We start from the raw sequence: 6,681 nt of genomic DNA, 5'->3' as shown, positions 1-6,681 counted from the left end.
GGCATGTGGTGTGACTCCACCACACCATGCAGAAATGCTGAACTAACTCTCCAGAGGAATTATGGTACCAACTAACACTTACATATAGCCGCTATCACGTGTCAAGCACTATTCTGTGTGTTTTACATAGATGTGTGGATGAATTTAATCCTGTCGATAGCCCTCAGAGGTCGGTATTGTTGTTATCACCCTCATCTTACATATGGGGAAACCGAGGCATGGAATTTCAGGCACTTGCCTGGCATGACCCAGTTGGATCTGACCCCAGACTCTCTGGCTCCAGAGTCTGTGCTGTCAGCGGCTGTGCCATGCCATCTGTCCAAGGGTCTCAAAGTGAAGGGTGATTACAACCCCACTGTCCTCCGTCCACGCCCCCAGCCACGTTCCTCTATGATCCAGCTGCTCCAAAGAGCCTGTTGGTCCCTGGGAAGAAACAGTCTCGTAGGATCCTCTCTGAAAGCTAATTCGGCCATTTACTCTCAATTTGTAGCGGATGCTGTCGTCTCTCAGATTTCAAAGAAGATGAATGCATGGGTCAAATTGGATTAAAAAGTTTAATTGAATAAGACAGAACCAGACAGCTTGATGGAAGACTTTGATCCGATAAAGGAAGAGGAGAAAGGCGTGCTCCTAACGCCGGGGTGTGATGGGGAGCTGTCTGGACCTCGTCTAGCCTCTTCTCATCTGCAGGAAAATCAGTTATGCCAATTATGTGTGAGATTGCCCTGGGGTGGTGTGGGGAAGACTGTTCCGAGGCATTTTCCAGATCATCATGTCCCGAAACAGGCTGACAGCTTGCCTACCTTCCTGTTCCATCTCCGCCTCCCGACAAACCCAGTTCTGAGCCTCTGAAACTGAGGGATCTTGCCTCAGACCTCACAAAACCCCTGTATCCTGGCCATAACAGGAACCCTACAAAAGAGATCTAAAAGAGAGAGAGAGATTGAGAAAGAGACACACACACCCATTAAACCAATGACCTGCAGGGAAGTCCAACCTATAGACTTGTTTAGTGGACACAGTGTTTTGTTTCCTTCCTAATTAGGAGATTTCCCATTGTATAATCCATATTTGTGACTTCTCTTTAAATCTTGCTATTCAAAGTGAGGTCCACAGACCAGTAGCATTGGCACCAACTGGGAGCTTGTCAGAAATGCAAGAATCCCGGGGCCCACCCTAGATGTTCTGAACCACAATTTGCATTTTAACATTGAAGTTTGAAGGGTTTGCTTTAAAGCAGTGGTTCTCACCCACTGTGTGCATATCAGAATCACATGAAGAGCTTTTGAAAATCCAGGTGCTAAACTCACATGCCATCTTCGAATTCAGAATCTCTGAGATTGGAACTCAAACTCCCAGGTTATTCCAATGGGAGGCCAAAGTTGAAAATCAATAGATTAGGCTGGGCACTGTGGCTCACGCCTGTAATCCCAGCACTTTGTGAGGCCAAGGCAGGTGGATCACAAGGTCAGGAGTTCAAGACCAGTCTGTCCAAGATGGTGAAACCCCATCTCTACTAAAAATACCAAAAAAAATTAGCCAGACGCAGTGGCAGACACCTGTAATCCCAGCTACTTGGGAGGCTGAGGCAGGAGAATTGCTTGAACCCAAGGGGCGGAGGTTGCAATGAGCCAAGATCACACCACTGCACTCCAGCCTAGGCGACAGAGTGAGCCTCCATATCAAAAAAAAAGAAAAAAGAAAGAAAATCAATAGATTAAAATCAGAAAATCTAGGCCAGGTGTGGTGGCTCATGCCTGTAATCCCAGGACTTTGGGAGGCTAAGGCAGGAGGATTGCTTGAGCCCAGGAGTTTGAGACAAGCCTGAGAAACACAGTGAGACCCTCACTTCTACAAAAAAATAAATAAATAAGAAAACAAAATTAGCCTGGTGTAGTGATGCACACCTGTGGTCCCAGCGATTCCAGAGGCTGAGGTGGGAGGATCACATGAGCCCAGGAGGTCAAGGCTGCAGTGAGCCAAGATGGTGCCTCTGCACTCCAACCTGGGTAACAGAGCAAGACTCTGTCCCAAAAAATAATAATATAAAAAAATTAGAATATCTGGCAACACTGGGTTCCTATTCCATGTGATAAAAGTGGCCAGAGCTGAGGAACCGGGCTTCAATTTCACCTCTTTTCATGCATTTTCATAACCTGCTGGATGCCACATGCCTATGATCCCTGGTGAATTTATATGCTTGAAGTCCCTGAAGCTCTTCTCCCTGTTGGCCCCTCTCCCCCTCTCCCTACATTCCCCATCTCCCCTCCTTCTAGGAGGACCATTATCAAGAGGCAATTTGCAGTTTCTGACTATTGGGGCTCAGAAAATAACATCCCAAAATAAAGGCCTCAGAAGCAAAAGTTTTTTCTGACCTTCTCCTGCCCTTCTGTCTCTCAGCCTCATTCTCCTCCAAGGCTAGCCAGAGAAACTAGAATCCCTCTTCCTCAAGCAGGTCTTTTCCCCAAAGCCAGCCATAACCCTAAAAATATTAATCTAGCTTTCCCTCCACCTTTCTGTGTAAAAACTGGCATAAAGAAATTCTCTGACCTACCTTGTTTGACAGTAGGTCATAAGACTCCCCTTCTAGAGAAGATCCTACCCCACACCCAGAAGGAAGGAACGATTCTCAGGGAGGCCAAGGTGAATCTAGACGGGCCTTGCTAGGTGTCCCCACTCAGTCTATTATAATTCGATCATATCCTTTTTGTCAAGTCATATTGTATTTCTACATGGCTATCTATATTTTATTGAAGCTAAGCATAAAAATGGACAATTCCCCTGTTCCTTTGGATCTTCATTGTGAAGTTTCCTGTGTATACACATTAAATAAATTTGCATGCCTTTTTTCTAATCTGCTTTTGCAAGTTGATTTTTCAGCAAAACTTCAAAGAGCCAAGGGGATCTTTCCCCCTTGGACTCTACATAACCAAGCAAATATGCACCCAGCCTATGACTCAGCAATTCCACTCCCAGGCCAACATCCCAGAGGAAATGAACACACGTGACCACAAGAAGACTTGAACAAGAACATTCATAGCAGCTTTACTATAGCGGCACACATTAGGTGTTCAATACATGTAAGTTCTCTCCTCCAAACACCCTCTCCATACAAAAATATGGACTATTCAACAGCAAAAACACAATGAGTAGAGGTGGGTTTTTAATTAGTGCACAGATAATGTAGCATGTGTAGCAGCCAGAATTATGTCCCCAAAGATGTCTACGTCCTAATCCCCAGAATCTATAAATATATTTTGTTTCATGGCAAGGGAGAATTAAGAATACAGATGGGGCCGGGCCCTGTGGCTCACACTTGTAATCCGAGCAGTTTGGGACGCCAAGGCTGGTGGATCACCTGAGGTCAGGAGTTCGAGACCAGCCTGGCCAACATGGTGAAACCCCATCTCTACTAAAAACACAAAAATTAGCCGGACATGATTGCGGGCACCTTTAATCCCAGCTACCTGGGAGGATGAGGCAGGAGAATCACTTGAACCCAGGAGGTAGAGGTTGCAGTGAGCCAAGATGGTGCCATTGCACTCCAGCCTGGGTGACAAGAGCAAAACTCCACCTCAAAAACAAAACAAAAGAATATAGATGGAAATTAAGTTTATTAATCAGCTGACCTTGAGGTGGGAGGAACTTTTCTGGACTATCCAGGGGAAGGATCCAGTGTCTATATCACAATCGTCCATAAATGTGAAAGAGGCAGGCAGAACAGTGAGTTCAAAGTGATGCAGCATCATAAAGAATCAACTGGGCAGTGCTGGTGTTGTAGAGGGAAGGAGACACAAGCCAAGGAATGCAGGCAGCCTCTAGTAGCCGGGAAAGGCAAGAAAATGGATTCTCTCCTAGATGCTCCACAAAGAACACAGCCCTGCTGACTCTCGGATTATAGCTCAGGGGGAACTGTTTCGGATTTCTGACCTCCAGAACTGTCAGATAACAAATTTGTGTTGTTTTAACCCACTGAGTTTGTGGTCATTGTCACAGCAGCCATAGGAAATTAATGCAGCATGATTTGGAGGCTGAAGGAAACACAACAAAACAAATCTTTTCCCAGAAGGATGAAAAAAGTTAAAATATTCCAGCCAGAAAGACATTCTAAATCTTCATCTAGCTAGTGATTACACAGGCATATACATATGTAAATGTATTATTATATATCAATTTAAAAGCTTAAAAGCTATGGTGAACACAGGTGTACACATATGTAGATTTTCTTTACTATAGCTGTATTATTACATATCAATTAAAAAGTTAAAAAGCCATTATAGGCTGGGCAGGGTAGCTCAAGCCTGTAATCCCAGCACTTTGGGAAGCTGAGGCGGGCGGATCACTTAAGATCAAGAGTTCAATACCAGCCTGGCCAACATAGTGAAACCCCATCTCTATTAAAAATACAAAAATTAGCCAGGTGTGGTGGTGCACACCTGCAGTCCCAGCTACTTGGGAGGCTGAGGCAGGAAAATCACTTGAACCCAGGAGACAGAGGTTGTAGTGAGTGGAGATCGTGCCACTGCACTCCAGCCTGGGCAACAGAGCGAGACTCAGCCAGAATGGCGATTATTAAAAAGTCAGGAAACAATAGGTGCCAGTGAGGATGTTGAGAAATAGGAATGCTTACACTGTTGGTGGGAGTGTAAATTAGTTCAACCATTGTGGAAGACAGTGTGGTGATTCCTCAAGGATCTAGAACCAGAAATACCATTTGACCTAGCAATTCCATTACTGGGTATATATCCACAGGATTATAAATCATTCTACTATAAAGACACATGCACATGTATGTTTATTACAGCACTATTTACAATAGCAAAGACTTGGAACCAACCCAAATGCCCATCAATGATAGACTGGCTAAAGAAAATGTGGCACATTACACCATGGAATACTATGTGGCCATAAAAAAGAATGAGATCATGTCTTTTGCAGGGACATGGATGAAGCTGGAAACCATCATTCTCAGCAGACTAACACAGGAACAGAAAACCAAACACCACATGTTCTCACTCGTAAGTGGGAGTTGAACAATCAGAACACATGGACACAGGCAGGGGAACATCACACACCGGGGCCTGTTGTGGGGTGAGGGGCAAGGGGAGGGAGAGCATTAGGACAAAAACCTAATGCATGCGGGGCTTAAAACCTAGATGACGGGTTGATAGGTGCAGCAAACCACCATGGCACATGTATACCTATGTAACAGACCTGCACATTCCCCACTTGTATCCCAGCACTTAAAGTAAAATTTAAAATAAAAATAAAAAAAGCCATTATGAGCCAGGCATAGTGGCTTAAGCCTGTAATTCCAGCACTTTGGGAAGCCGAGGTGGGTGGATCACTTAAGGTCAGGAGTTCGTGACCAACCTACCCAACATGGTGAAATCCCATCTCTACTGAAAATACTAAATTAGCCGGGCGTGCTAATGCATGCCTGTAATTCCAGCTACTCCGGAGGCTAAGGCAAGAGAATTGCTTGAACCTGGGAGGCAAATGTTGTAGTGAGCTGAGATCGTGCCACTGTACTCCAGCCTAGGCAACAGAGCAAAACTCCATCTCAAAAAAATTTTCAAAAAAAGCCATTATGAATATCATGATTATACCTTTTCAGACAACACTCCCCAAGTGTTCAGCCAAGTAGAGGCGAGCAAGGTGCAGCTTAGAGCAGAGGGGGGCCAAGTTCATCAGGAAGTACAGGCTTGGGGCAGAAGCCAGCTTCACCCTCCAGCTCCCCTCTCTGTATGTCTCTCATTTCTTGCTTTCCTACAACTTCCTCTAACATCTTTTCTCAACCATGTTTCCACAATTACCGAGGATGACTACACAATTTTGTTTGCCCAAAAAAATCCTTATTTGCACCTGTTTTCCCAGTATAACTATTAACAGTGTGTCCTGGTTTGAATGACAAGTTATACAACCACCCACCTTGAATAAATTGTTGAAAAAGTGACACTTGGGGTGAATGCACCCTGAGGAAGAAATCACTGCCCCTACTACACCACACCTCAATGCTTGAGTTATAGAAAAACAAACAGAAGCAAGAAATCCCACACTCTTTGGGTCTCAGCACACTCACCCACTCTGCCCCACTGACCGCAATGGCCTCATCAGCACAGGGATGATAAGCTCAGAACAGCCAGGCATATGGATCTATAAAACCTCACTCACGTCCTGCTCCAGTCACAAACCAAACTGCCCACTCCATCCTCCCTGGGCAAAACCTGTGTGCTTAAAAGCCTCACGTGAGACCCATTCAAAGTAATTAACAACCTGTTTGAGGTCATAAACCAGCCCCGCCCTCCGGAACTTTCCCCAACCTTGAGTCTTAGATGAAAGGCAGACAAATTTGGTTCCCAATTATCTTTGGACTGAACTTTTTTCTCCAAGTGGCTGAATGATATCCTGCCTCTTTAGGGATCGAAAACACAATCTATTTTGTGTTCAACGACTCTGGAGTCCATGCGAAAGTCACCTTGTGGGAGTGGTCTGGTGAACCTGGCCCAGGGCTGCCCAGTGAGGGCTGGTTTCCAAGTGGCGAGAGGGTCATTAGATTCTGGTCTGTGGCTCAATTGCCTACTGACACTGGAGACACAATAGCACCTCCACTTGGTCAGCTGACAGTCAGCATCAACAACCTAACTTATGGGTGGAGGAGTCTTCGGATGATTCTGATCT

The 6,681-nt window shown here is 45.2% G+C and overlaps 1 long non-coding RNA gene across 1 annotated transcript; it reads right to left on the bottom strand.

Moving 5' to 3' along the window:
• Positions 1–535: 535 nt before the first annotated feature.
• On the bottom strand, positions 536–6,221 carry LOC107968724 (uncharacterized). The gene is made up of 2 exons (XR_008540092.2): positions 6,083–6,221; positions 536–684 (listed from the first exon to the last, which is right to left on the bottom strand). It is a non-coding gene; the product is annotated as an uncharacterized LOC107968724 (long non-coding RNA).
• Between the last annotated feature and the right edge of the window lie 460 nt (positions 6,222–6,681).

This window comes from Pan troglodytes, chromosome 18 (genome assembly GCF_028858775.2).
Source record: "Pan troglodytes isolate AG18354 chromosome 18, NHGRI_mPanTro3-v2.0_pri, whole genome shotgun sequence".
In the NCBI taxonomy this organism is placed as follows: Eukaryota; Metazoa; Chordata; class Mammalia; order Primates; family Hominidae; genus Pan; species Pan troglodytes.
This window is presented reverse-complemented; position numbering and strand designations above follow the sequence as displayed.